A 15,246-nucleotide genomic window follows, 5' to 3' on the forward strand; every position below is an offset into this window, starting at 1 on the left:
CATCATGTCACTACTCTACAAAATAAATAAAAGACCCTCTAATGGCTCCCTATTTCTCTCTGAGGAAAAAAAAAGTACTTAAAATGGCTGACAAGTCCACCCATCATACTTGTTAAAAATGCAGTCTTGGGCCCCACCCCAGACCTAATGAGTGAGACTCTTTAGGTGGAGACCAGAAAACTATGTTTTAACAAGCTAACCACGTAGACTCCTACGCACATCAAAGTTTGAAGACCCCTGCCCTCTTTGCCTACTTCCCTCTCCACCCTGGGATCATGACCTGTCTGGACTTATCTCCCACAACCATCCTAAGAGCTTATTCAAAATCCCACAACCATGCCTTGCCAGTGCTCCTGATCCCAGTACCCTGTTCTACCCTGTACAGTACACAGCCTAGCACATAGTAGGTGCTCAACAAGTATCTGGTCAATCAGTGAATGAATGGAGCTGCTGTGCCTGAAGCACATGGAGGTAGGGGAGAAGAGAAGCTAAGCACAAGGAATCAAACCATGTAGGGTACTGTAGGGGTTGAGGCTAGGATTCTGAGAGCCTCCAGAAATGTCCTGAGGAAATGGAGAAGTGACAAATGTGCCCTCTTCCTGGCTAATTCAGAAGGCTCTGGAGAAACTAAGTCTCCAGGCTAGGCAGTAATTCATAGACTGCCTCCCTACTCTGAGAGATAAAGCTTCCTTTTCTCTTCAGGGTCTTCCCAAAGGCTGCCAATTATTATCACTCTCATCTATAAGGCTTTGGATCCTGAGGGGCTAGGACATATGGCCAGGAGCCTGGAGATTTGCCTTGATGTCTAAGCAATGTCACACAGTAAGTGACAGTTAAAGTGAAGGTCTCCAAGCAGGTGGCCCATGGGCACAGTCTACAGGTATGGCTTGCCATTATATTCTATTTAATTAAAAATTGGAAATTTTTATACCAAATTTTGGATTTCTGGCTTCTTTGGATAAATTAAAAGATCTAGCAACACTGAAGCTATTCTAGTGGGCCAGCAAAGAAGAGAGTTCAATGGTGGTTTTCCTCTTTAGATGGGCCATTTGCTCTTCATTTTGCCAGCATTCCACCACTCCTTGTACCCACAGTGCCAGTAGCCTGCTCCACTCACTAATCTCCCTAACTCCTGAAGGCATCTGAACTGCAAACCTTCCCTTATCCTTTAAATACTCCCCATTCCCAGAGTAGTTCCAAATCTCACAGAATGGGTAGCATATATATGTTTACAAAGCCACATTAATAAACAATCTTATGCGATGGAGAGAATATAAAATAAATTCATATAGCCTTAATACATAAAATAAACTGATGTAAACTTTTTAAAGGCACATGCATGTCCAGCTAGTAATTAAACAATCAACAATTTTCTAAGGAAATCAAAAGATAAAAGAAAAGGTTTAAGTTACAAGGATGTCCATCAGAGCATCAACCATAAAAGGAATGGTCAAATTATTACCCTAAAGCCCACTGCCTGGTTTTATAAGCAGTTTACAGGGATGCTGCAATGTCCAGTTGTTTGCATATAGTCTGTGACTGCTTTCAAGTTATAACAGTGGTAGAGCAGAGTTGACCAATAGACCTTATGTCCCCCAAAGCCGAAATACTTACTCTGTGGCCCTTTACAGAAAGTTTGCCAACCTTAAATCTCTAACAACAACAACAAAATGGAAACAAAAATCTAATAACAGGCAATGGGTTAAACTAATTACAAGATAGGTGTGTAAGTTCAGAGTTCCCCTGAGCTTGGCCTGTTGACCATAGGGCCAGATACTCCTCTGTCCTGTGCACAGGACAGCAGCATCCTTGGTCTCTACCCAATAAGAAGCCTCCCCTGAAACAGCCATTGTGACAACCAAAAATGCCTGCAGACATTCCAAACATCCTTTGGGGAGCAAAACTGCCCCCAGTCGAGAACTACTGCATGTAGATAGATACAATGCAGTCATTAAAATCCATATTTCACAAAATGATTTAATTGGGGGAACATTCCGAATGTACATAGGAATGCAAAGCAACTTAGAAACACTACATATGCTGTGATCCTAAACTGGCTTAAAACTGTTATTTTTACATCAGCAGAGATGAAAAAAGACCGATTATCAATCACAATGCCTCTTCTGGGATAAGAAAATTATAGGGGTTTGTTACCTTACTGGGGTTTCCCCTCCCAATTTTCTATAATCTACATGGCACTAATTTTATAATTTAAAAAAATCTACAAATTCAACAAAAACTAAATCCTGTGGACCCGGGCAAACAAAAATATATTCAGGCCGAACCCCTCTACTGAAAATTTTGCAAACAACACCTAAACCCATGAAGCTGTTATATAATGATGAAATCTGCCTCATTTCAATTTTCCCTTTAAATACTTGATCAGATTAAGAGGACCCTGCTTTTCATGAAATTTTTAGTCCAACATTCAGGCCCCAACAGTTTGAGGTTGTATATTTGACATATTTTATGGTTTTGTAAAGGGCTGTGATTACGTGGTCCAGTGGTACCCTAATAATAACCCATTGTAAGGGCCGTCCACTTCTCCCCCTCCTAATGGGAGCTGCGAACGCAGCGTTCCACGTGCTGTAACTTTTCCATCTGCCCCAGTTTAGCACTGCCTCAGAACTGCAGACGCCTTTTTGTCTTAGTATCTCCCCCCCAAAATGCCCCCATTGTTTGCAGTTTATCGGGTATTAGAGATCATTATGGCACAGGCAGCAAAACTCCTTTTCATGAGTGCCGGCACTCTTAAGAAACTGGCAGTGGTCAAGTTTGTCGGAGATGAAAACATTGCCCTGGGCTTAAGCAAAAGGTCAGTCAGAAACGAGAGCTGAAGGCTGCCGGTTTGAAGGTCAAGTCCACATGGGCTGAAAACTGGCAAAAAAGCAGCCGCCTCCTAATAACAGACTTCAGGGTCCGTATCACAAGACTGAGGGGTCTCTTGGTTTTTAAGGAACTGCATTGTCTTGGGTAATTCCAAAGACTCGTTGCCTAGATTATGTGATGAGGAAAACCCGGTTTGGAATGGACCACTGCACGGGAGCACTTTTGGAGCGTGCTGGGTGCTATGCTGAGCCCTTCACAGGCAGGCTGTAACTACCCCCTTTACCTCCTTTGGTGTTCTCGCAACCAGCATGCACACAGGCACTCACTGAGCATATGGAGAACAACCACCACAGCTAGACTCCTAGGACCACAGAAAACCTGTGTAAGTCCGGGAAGCAGAGACAAATACAATGGAAACAAATCAACAAAGAAACAATTCCATACAATGACTCAGTGCATTGCAAACAACAAAACAAAGTTATTAGGAGAGAAGGCTGCTCTGTGGTGGTGACATTCCAGCTGAAGCCTGAATGACGGGAAGAAGCCACATACGTGGTGAAGCCAAGGAGCTGAAATATCCCGGGTAGGAAGCAGCCTAGTGGATGGGAGAAACAAGGGTGTCAGCAATGAGAATCTGGTGGTGCTGGAGCGATCACCAGGTCAGCGTGTGAACAGAGAGAGCCAGTCAGAGTCACCTGTTTAGGGGCTTCAGAGGCTTTGTAAGGAATTGGATTTTTCTTCTCTGTTACTTAGAAGAAACCTTTCTTTGGAAGGTTTTAAGCAGAGAAGTGACATGACTTGATGAACATCTGTAAGACCATCCCTCTGGGGCTGATGTGGATGGGAAGTAAGAACGGACACACAAGGAACAACTCCGAGACTCCTGTAGCCATATATAGGAAGAAATGAAAATGCCTTAGACTCAAAAATTAAGAAACAGTTGGATATGAAAAATATGTTTCTGGACCTTGTACCTGGCTTCTTCTGGGCTTGCATCCAATTTAAGAATAGCACATACAAGGAACTAACAACAACAAAGATGATCGTCACAATGCTCTGAAATGTCTCACACCACCATCGAGAAGTTACAATAAATGATGCATACAGTTGTAAAATATCCCATTTAGATTTGTTTGGGGCTCATGAGCTAAGCAATGGCCAGCTGTCAGAGTGCAGCGGAGAGAACCGATCCACCCTTGTTGATACCTGCTTGGAATTTTTATACACTTGAACTTGAATCCTAGCCAAACTGCTTAAATGCTTTTAGTCTCAGTTTTCTATTTGCAAAAATGGGATCACGGATACCTACCTGGTAGTTGCTAAGCTTGATTGGTGCATGAGAAGTGCTTAGCATGAAATAAATGCTTAATAAACAAATACTGTTCTCTATTATTGTTAGTCCTGGATTTTTCACTTTCCCATTCCAGTAGACCAGCGTTAGGTCACTTAGCTCATCCATCTCCAAAAAGAAAAAAAAGAAAAGAAAGGAAAAAGAAAAAGGAAAAGAAAAAAAAAGAAAATAGAAAAAAGGAAAAAGAAAAAAGAAAGAAAAAAGAAAAAGAAAAAGAAAAAAAAGGGAAAAAAAAAGAAAAAGAAAAAAAGAGTGCCCTCTCCACTTTGAAGCAGTGGAGAGGGCAGAAGGGAATGGAGGCCGTATTCAGCCTCTTCCAGGCATCTTTTTAAGTCCTTCTCTTTAGATGACTCAAATATCACAGATGGATACTAAGGGCGAAAGTGGATACACAACAATCTTAGTGCATGGGACACGTGCTGGCTGGAGTATCTTATAAAAGGCTTTTGTGAAATTATTTCTCTCTTCTAACTTTCTGAATCGGCTAGCTCGGTCACTGGTTCTTAAACTGGGCTTCAGAGAATCTGGGAACTCCTGAAAATTGCATGCAAACTGTTGAGGTTCATTTTTCCTAAGAAGAGATCTAACACAAGACAATACTTGAAGATGAAATTCTGTCTAGGATTTGCAAGGGGGAGAGAGGTATATACATGAAACAAGATGAACCCTGAGTTGTTATTGCTGAAGCTGGCTGATGAGGACATGAGGGGTTCAGTATATTATTCTCACTGTTTTTATAGGAGTTTGGAACAACCTATACACATTCACGCACAGCATACATATTTATGTGTTAGATGTTTTCCTCTGTACTCATTTTTTATCTTCTCTTCCTATAAAAAGGCGAGTCTTACGGTAACATATTTACTGAGCAAGCACTTGGTTAATCCATCAATGTATCATAAGTATAAATGTCTGTTTTTCTTGCTCTTCCGGACTTAAGCCTGAACTTGCTTCTCTAAGAGCTGATTTTTATGTTCTATGAGTTGATCGTGGATTCAATATGGTCCATGCCATTCCTCTGTGGTGGTGTCAGCCTGAGCAACTCTCAAAGAAATATTTTGTTTACAGAGTAATTTGGATCTGTCCATGAAGTGTTCTCACTGATCAAAGCAGGAATGTGTATTTTAGCCACAAATAAAATATTTATTTGTGCACAGGGTACAAAACCAAAATCATATTGACCTTTTCAGATCAAAATCAGGACTACCTCTTTCAAGCAAAATGGACAATGATCTGTATTTATGTTAGATAAAAAAATACAAGCAACTGAAGCTTAAGTTTATAAAGATATTTAGGAATTGTTTTATTCATTAAAAAACATTTGCTAAAAGTGATTTATCATACTTTACAAAGCACATTCTCAGATGGACTTTAAATATGCTAGATAGATAGATAGATAGATAGATAGACAGACAGACAGAAATTTATAAAAGTGGGATGCACTTATTACAAAACCAAAAAATGGGATAGTCCTGTTTGGACTTCTGTGTGTAACAAAAACAATGAATAAAGGAGTGAAGATGAAAAGAACAAAATACTTCTTTTGGGAAGAAAGGTGGGAATTTTGAAAGATATAAGAAAACAAGAATATACTGGGCCTTCTCACAATGAGGATAAAAAATTAAAAAGTGACATGAAGTAATGATTAGCACTTATTATATGCCACGTAATTTTTCTAAAGGTTTTCAATGGATGTGCTCATTTCATCTTCACTCCAACCTTATGAGGTAGGAGCTATCATTATTCCCATTTTAGGAAAGAGAAAATTGAGGCTTTTTTCCTAGCCACTAGAGTAAACAGTGCCATCTTACGACTTATCTGTACAATTCATATTTCAATGTAACATTTCTGGTTTTGATACCGTACAGACAGCCTACTTCTTTTGTGTACTTGCTTTCATGCTTTATAAATAAGTCCCTCTTTATTTTTTTTAAATATTGTATTTATTTATTCACAAGAAACATAGAAGGAGAGGCAGAGACATAGGCAGAGGGAGAAGCAGGCTTCCTGCAGGGAGCCCGGTGTGGAACTCGATCCCAGGACCCCGGGATCATGTCCTGAGCCATCTGAGCATCTCTCAACCACTGAGCCACACAGGTGTCCTTAAGCCTCTCTTTAATATTCCATCATCACCTGGGTGGACACAAGGCATTTAAACCAAAGTTCTACTCAGTTCTTAAGTGAACAGATGCAGGCACTCAGGCCAGCAGTAGGTCAAAGAAGACAGGACTTCACAACAGAGAAAGTTAAAGAGAACATTTGTTATGGGCAAACTGCCTCAGGACTCTGAGTAATTTAAGAGTTGATGCTTTTTCTTTTCTTTTCTTTTCTTTTTTTGGGGGGGGGTGGTGGTTGGAGGGATAGGCAGACAAACAGAATCTTCCAGACTCAATAGGAATTTTGTTAACCAAAAGCATCTAAGTATCATGGGGTTTTTAAAGGAAAGATTAAACTATTGTATGATATAGTAATTCTTTTATGAGAAAGAAAATAGGCCACTGTATTATAGAAATGCCAGTTGCCATATACCTAATTATAAACCATTATCAAAATAGGGAAGAAGAAAATGTGCAGATCACCCTTTTGTAAAAAAGACCCACTGCACTATACAGTTTGGATAAAAACAAAAAGAGACGGTTTAATGAGTCCCCAAAAGTCTATATATTATGTGCAGTAGATAGAAAGAGCCCTCAATATGAAAGGAAATCCCTCATTCCTGTCCTCAAGAAGCTTATAGCTGTAGGGTTAAGGTGAGGGTGGGAGGAAAGGGATTTCCTACCTTTTGAAACAGCAGTTCTCAACCAGATTTTGCTCTGCAAGGAATATTTTTGGTTGTCACGCCTGGGGGTACTGGGGATGGGTGGGGGCCACTGTTGACACCCATTGGGTAGGGAGTGGGGATGACACTGCGTATGGTATGGTACACAGCACAGCTCCTCACAGGAGAGAATTACCTGACTCCAGCATCGACAGTGAGAACCCACAACTAGTAGATGTGGTGTCAACTCTGGGCACCAACTTTCTCAAGGATAGTTTCAGAAAAAGGCAAGGAAACCAGTCAAGGCACAGGAAGGGCACAGATACCCCAAGAGCTACTTATGTGCTTCCTCCTCATTTCTGAGCTCCACAGTTAGATAAGAGTCACTTCACATCCTGTCTTGACATGCAAAGGACAATTTTTTAGTCAACTGTAAGGAGGAGGAAATGCCATCACAGTAAATAGCTTAATTCAAAATGCTTCATATCAATTGGATAGTAACGTGGGAAGGAAGAGTTATGCTGGAAAACAGAGAACGATATCAATTCAACACAATAATAAACTGTGCCCTAAAACCATGCAGAATGAAGGCGGATGACTCCAATTATCCAAAAGCCCACTGGGAACTTGCTCTGGTGTTCCTGAACATGACCTATGAGTGTACTGTCACTATCACAGAGTGTCACAAGTAAAATACCAAGTAAAGGAACACGCCAGTTTGTGCAGACAAAGCCATTCACTAGTGCTTACTTTTACAGTGCTTCACATAAATCCTCCTTCCCATCCCAAACTGTCAAGCACAAAACAACCACAGTTCCTTATCTATTCATTTCTGCATCTTGAAGGAGGAATTATCTTTTCCTTTTTTTCTAATTTCTTTGGGAGGTGATGGGGGTTTTAGTATTTTTAGGACACAATGTTACATTAATTTCAGGTGTACAACATAGTGATTGTACAAGTCTAAGAGTTATGTTACACTCACCCCAAGTGTAATAGCTACCATCTGTCACCATACAGTGCTATGACAATATCATTGACTATATTTCCTATGTGGAGCCTCTGTGACTTACTCTTTCCATTACCTGAAGCCTATATTCCCCTCTCTCTTTTACCCATTTTGCTCATTCCCCTACTCCTTTCCCTCTGGCAACTACCACTTAGTTCCCTACTTATAGATCTGATTTCCTTCTGGTTGTTTATTCATCTGTTTTGCTTCTTAGATTCTACATATAAGTGGAATCATATAATATTTGTCTTTCTCTCTCTGACTTATTTCACTTGGCATAATATCATCTAGGTCCATCTGTGTTATCACAAATAGCAAGATCTCCATCCGTTTTTGTGGCTGCATAATATTCCATTATATATCTTTTCTTCAATATATTTTCAGAACTTTCAAAAGTCATTAATTAATCATTTTGCATCTGACACACAGACTTTATTTTCTAACTTCTTTTAAAAGTATAAATGACGTATAGCAATCCAGATAACTGTTGAAGATGAAAAATGGAGAGAAAGAGTCACACTGGGCAATTCTTCCCACTTTCATGTATATTAGAAGTTTTTCATGGTAGTTATAAAAAAAAAGAAAAAACTATAAATAGTTCTTAGACATTCTTAGACACATGCACCCATACACACACAAAAGTGGCCTCGTATGTTCACATAAAATTATTTAATCCTGATGACTTCAATGGCAAACTCTTCATCATCTTAAAGATTCTAGCTCTAGCTTTATTTTGCTCTCTGCCTCCCTATCATGTACATTAAAAAAAAAAAAATCTACACATGCTCAGAAAGGAAAAACAAAAACTCCTTAAAGTTGTAGAGGGAGCACTAATTAAACACTATTCTTCCCACAAAGTTTCTGTCTCAAATGATGTCGGTAACAGACAAAATCACCCAAGGATCTTAAATGGACTCTTTTAGCAAAATGACAAAAGGATTCAACTGCCAAACTGAAGCTTCTTTGTATTATGTGTTTTATCTAATTAGCACTCTAGGAAATGCACTGCAGTGACCAAACGTGAGCATTCTCTTCTCTTATCTTCTGTTGGCCTTAAATTATGGAGTGAGGCAGTTACACCTTTCATATAAAATAGTACATGTAGTTGAAAATAATGTAAAAAATGAAGATTAGCAAAGGAAAGAAAAACAATATGTCACAAGTAATCCCATACTGAGAGATCAATCCTGAAAGCATGATGGTATTTATCTTTCTATAGGTCAACGTAGAATTGTAATGTGGTCACCAGGCAATGTTAGTAGGACTAGAGCAAAAGTTATAGTGTTCAAAAACAGCAAGGCTCCATCCTTCCTAAAAGGAGATTTATACAGATCTCTAAACAGAAAACATGCTTACTAACCTACTCAACTAGATCCTGTAAGATTACACTCAAATCAATCTCTGAAAGTACAGTTCAAATTAGGATTATTAAATTACATTTTACTACTCCTGACTCTTTAACTACATGTTGTAGCATCCCCGTCTTAGCGAATACTCGGATCTATAATAAGCCCTTTGCTAGGTAGCAAGGAAGTAGAAATGGAGTCGTCAATGTGAGGAATACAAGGAGTGTGCTGTAAGGAGAGACTTAATGATGAAAAATCCTGTGCTTTGGGGTGCCTGGGTGGCTCAGTGGTTGAGCATCTGCCTTTGGCTCAGGTCGTGATCCCAGGGTCCTGGATCTCTTTTCCCTCTGCCTATGTCTCTTCCTCTCTCATAAATAAATATATAAAATCTTAAGAAAAACCCTGTGCTTTCTCCCAACCCTTCCATTTTGCTATGCTAATGTCTTTTCCACATCATTCATAAGGGTAACCACCCTCACCTAAGACAGGATTACAACCTAGATTGGATTCAAGGGCAAATGATGACATACATACACACATACATACATACATACATACATAAATAAATACAGAAACTGTAAGTCAAATATCTCCATATTTTAAAGGCAAGAGGGTGAGCAATACCTAAGAATTTTCCAGACCTGAGTTCTCAAAATATATACCCTAACCTAAGTGCTAATAACTTAAATATGCACAACTGAGATTCTTTGGGTCATTACTCCCAAAAATAATCCGCTGTGGTTTTTTGAAAGCATCTACACACATACATTTCCATATTATACAACCACTTCCTTGACGGAAGCCTGTTGATAGCAGAATAGACTTCCTTCTTGTTCTTGCATTCTAGTATTTAGCACATATCTAACACACATGAGACATGTAATAAACATATTCCAAACATATTCCAAAGTCGTGATAAGAGAAATTCACAGGACAGAGCAAGTCTTCTAAAGATTCAAAATGGCAGACTGACAGATTTATCAAAGAGGCTGGCTAATAAACCATGGTATTATTCTATGAGAATACCATTTAATTTTAAAAGAATCCACTTGTAAATACTGTAATTGATTCAAAACATCACAAAGTAAAGACAGTATCATTCTAATGTTTGTGATCCTGATAAAAATGACGTTTTACTTGAAAAAACATTAAGAGAAAAGTGTTGATATTCAAGGCAGCCATAAGCTTATTATCATACAGATCAAATTATTTCATCTAGATACAGGGTATTTATTATTAGGTCATGTACTTGTATTCTTAATATCAGTTTTAAAAGCACTGCTACTTTGTAAATGTTTGCCTAACAAACATAGCTTGCATATGCCTGGCTGGCTCAGTCAGAAGAACATGCAATCTTGATCTCATGGTTGTGAGTTTGAGCCTCACGTTGGGTGTAGAGATTACTAAAAAAAATAAACTCAAGGAAAATAAAATGTTTTAAAAGTTCAAATAGCCTCAATTTTAACTCACTCAATTGTGAACTATAAAATTTCACATCAAAAGGAGTCAGAAATGCAACTACATTTAAATCAATTACAGAAAGGTATAAACTAAATACATTAATTTTTCTTAATGGAGAATAGAGAGGTAATAAGATATATCTCTGAGTTCTTCCCTAACATACAGATGTCAGAGCTTCAGATATGAACATCTTCACTACCATTTTTCATAATAATAAAAGTATATTAGTAACCTCCAACATTAGAAGAAATGGCAGAGTAAGTACATTCATTTGAATTATTATGTAATTATTTTTTTAAGATTTTTTAATTTATTCATAAGAGACACAGAGAGAGAGAGGCAGACACACAAGCAGAGGGAGAAGCAGGCTCCATGCAGGGAGCCTGACATGGGACTCGATCCCGGGTCCCCAGGATCACGCCCTGAGCTGAAGGCATCGCTAAACCGCTGAACCACCCGGGCTGCCCTAATTATTATTTTTTTAAGGATTTTATTTATTTATTCATGAGAGACAGAGAGGCAGAGACACAGGCAAATGGAAAAGGAGGCTCCCCATAGGGAGCCCGATGCAGGACTTGATCCCAGAACCCGGGGATCACACCCTGACCCAAAGACAGATGCTCAACCACTGAGCCACCCAGGCATCCCAATTATTATGTAATTATTAATATTGACACATACGAAGAATATACAATGTAAATACATTTTATATGTAATATAAAAACACATGATATTGAAAAAAGATGCAGTAACATTATAAAAGCTATGATTACACTGGCATAAAAACTAATTGGAAGATTGGGAGAGATTTTTAAAATTGTATTTTTTTTGCTTCTATTTTTTAAGTTTGTTGTTTTTTAAAGATTTTATTTATTTATTCATGAGAGAGACAGAGAGAGAGGCAGAGACATAGGTACAGGGAGAAGCAGGCTCCCCTTAGGGAGCCTGATGTGGGACTTGATCCCTGAACTCCAGGATCACACCTGAGCTGAAAGCAGAGCTCAACTGCTGAGCCATCCAGGTGTCAATTCTAGTTAGTTAATATACAGGGTTATAGTAGTTTCAAGAAAATTTTATTTAATTTTATTTTATTTTAATTTTATTTAATTTTATTTTATTTTTAAAGATTTTATTTATTTATTCATGAGAGACACAGAGAGAGAGAGAGGCAGAGACATAGGCAAAGGGAGAAGCAGGCTCTATGCAGGGAGCCTGATGTGGGACTTGATCTCTGGACTCCAGGACCATGCCCTGGGCTGAAGGCGGGCACTAAACCGCTGAGCCATCCAGGGATCCCGAAAATTGTATTTTAAAAGAGCTTTGTGTCAGAATAGAATATGATGACATTTTCACCTTTTCTACTTTCCAAAGTTTGCAATATGACCATTATAATAACAATTTGCCAATTTTCTTTTTATTTGTCTGTAGAGCCTGCCCTCACTGAAGAAGTGGGAAAATGTAGGTATTTTTTCTGGCTTCCCCTGCAGTTCAAAGTGAACACATGACTTAGGATCCATCAATCAAATGTGCCTGTACTGGATCAGGGCACAAGAGAGAATGAGCTGGTAGAACCATGGATGGTCGTGTTGTAAGAAGACTCAGTTCCTCCTGCAACAGGAGCGATGGAGTGGACTCCGGTGGCTGCTCTCCAGACCACTTCTGTGATATGGTTTGAGGTTCTGCTCCTGGCCACACAGTCCCAAGCCTGATCCTCCTACCTACCTCTGCAGTTATCCCAATATTCTGTCTGTAAATTTCTTTTCTTTTAAAATTAACCAGACTTGCTCACTATTGCTAGCTATTAAAAACTCTGACACAAGGCTAAGATTTGATTACTTTTATAAATATGTATTTGTGTTATAAATATGTATTTATGATAAAATATCACATATTTAAATATATGTGAATATATGCATCTGTGTGTACAAATATATTTACATAAGTATAAGGAGGAATGATTATTCATTAATCTTTATGTATTAGGAACTTTTGACCCAAACAAAAACTGTATGGCATGATTCATTTTTATTATGTCTGATTATGACTATTTGTGTTTAAAGGAATACAAACACTAGTTTAGAAAAGAATCCTAACAAAATGGAAAAACTGCAAATGAATGGATTCTCTTAGATTTCTTCCCACTAGAAGCAACTGAATTAGCTGTTAACATTTGTCTCTGGGTTATATGTTACTGTTAAATGTTAATATGTGAAAGCAAGTAGTATCTCTGTTTAACTTTGGAGGAAAGGGTAATTGATCATGTTTAATGTCCATGGCTGTATCTATGTATTGTACAGTGACCCACAGGACCAAAGAGTGGTTTATTACATATAGAAGTACACCTATTTTATGGTGTTTACATTAGAACCTACCAAACTAGGATTTGGATTTTTTCCTATGCTTAATACATTACTCACAGAAGGTGTTCAATAAATATCTGTTCAAATACTGAATTGATGTGAACTCTCCTTAATTGCTCATTATTTTAGAAGTGGAAGTACCCTAGAAGTAGTCAACTTCAGGGTTCCTCTTCCCAGTCCCCTATTGAACAACGAGCCAACTATTACAATGCATTCCCATGCAGAGCAACCAGCCCCTAGCAATCACCCTTTTTCACACACTTACTCATCCAACCCTGCACAACAATAACAATAACTCTCAATGCTCCAGTGGGGCAGGTGTCACTACTGCTACCTCACAAGCGGACAAAGCATCCCTTCGAGGACGTAACAACATGCCCAAAGACAAATAGACAATGAATACATGATGGACTGTCAAGTTCATCTACTAGAGAGTGTTCACTGCATGGCCCAATCTAAATACCCTCTTCTAAAATCAAAATTATCCTTTAAAAAGCAAAATTGTTCAATTCTAGTATCAATAATTAATGAATATGAATTGTGTGTTGGTCTGTCTGTCCAATAAAGGGGCAGGATAAGAGGGCAACCACAACAGAAACAAATGAAGAGGCCATGAAAACAGCTTCTCCCAAGAATAAGCATTTTATTAATTCACATTTCAAAAAGAGAGAATTCCCTTTCTCATTTAAAGTGCCATAACCCACAGTGTCACAGTTAATAAAAAGTGCAATATCAAACCTATACTGCATTCATGAAAGCCAGTTACAACTTTATATTGTCTTGAATATGGAAAGGTTGAATAGGCACCACCACCACCAAAACAATTCAAAGGCCTTCATTTTATCATGCTATTAACACATTTGTTAGAATGATATAAAATCACTGGCTTAGTTTACACGCTGATGACACTCGTGGAACTGCCCAGCTCTACCTTCCTGTCCAATGAACTGTGCCATTATTTATATCTAAAAAGAATCGACTGTATTATCATAAATGAGATGCAGTCCATCACCGCGCATGATGATCAAGTATCTCAAGGGCTGAATTCTGAGTCACCTTCATGCAAACTCAGCTATGCACTATTATTGTCATTGCTCCATTACCTCAGCTTTTTCTTTGGAACTGTAGATAAACCTTACATTACATATGCAGGGCAAATGAGAGCTCTCAAGGAAGGATTCATCTCCCAAAGAAAAATAATGGCATAGAACATGACATGCAACATATGACATGCTTCCTTCATGTACTTAGACAGAATGTCATCCAAACATTAGCAATATTGCTAGGTGTTAATTAAACACTGATAAAACAAGCTCATTAAAAAAAAATCTTAAAACAATAAAGACAAATATAAATCTAGAACAAAAGCCTGTCTCAGTTTCTTCTTATATCCACTCTCTGAAAGTAATCAATTTTAGAGTCTACATGCATTTTTTATATTTCTAGGCTAATTCAAATAGAATTGCATAAAATATAATCACATATATACAATATATGCATTTAAAACAAACACCTGGTTGTGTGATGCATGTTTTCCTAAAGTTTGCATTTTTAAAACAATAACATAGGGATGCCTGGATGGCTCAGTCAGTTAAGCAACTGCCTTTGACTCAGGTTATGATCCTAGAGTCCTAGGTTCAAGGCCCATACTGGGCTCCCTGCTCAGTGGGGAGGCTGCTTCTCCCTCTCCCTCTGCCAGTCACTCCCCCTGCTTGTTCCTTCTCTCTCTGTCAAATAAATAAATAAAATCTTTAAGAAAATACAACAATAACATAATACAGACAACTTTCCATGTCAACACACCTTGATCTTCCTCTTCTGTTTTAAAGCAGCTACCTTGTGTTCCATTCTAGATTTCTAGATTTAAGGACATTTAGGTGGCTCCCAATTTTCACCATTGTAAGTTAGGCAGAAAAAAAGTAAGTAATGCATAAGTATATATCACTGCATTCATGAATATTTTACACCATAATATAAGCTTTTCTCTTTAAGGTAGAAGACAGTTGGACAACGAGAATGCCTATTTTACACTTTAATGGATGCTTCTCAAATTCCCCGCAAAAAGGCTATTCCACTTATATTCCTTTTTCAAAAATTTTTTTTAATTTTTTTATTAATTTTTTATTCATGAGAGA

The sequence above is a fragment of the Canis lupus genome, chromosome 20 (assembly GCF_011100685.1).
Source record: "Canis lupus familiaris isolate Mischka breed German Shepherd chromosome 20, alternate assembly UU_Cfam_GSD_1.0, whole genome shotgun sequence".
Lineage (NCBI taxonomy): Eukaryota > Metazoa > Chordata > Mammalia > Carnivora > Canidae > Canis > Canis lupus.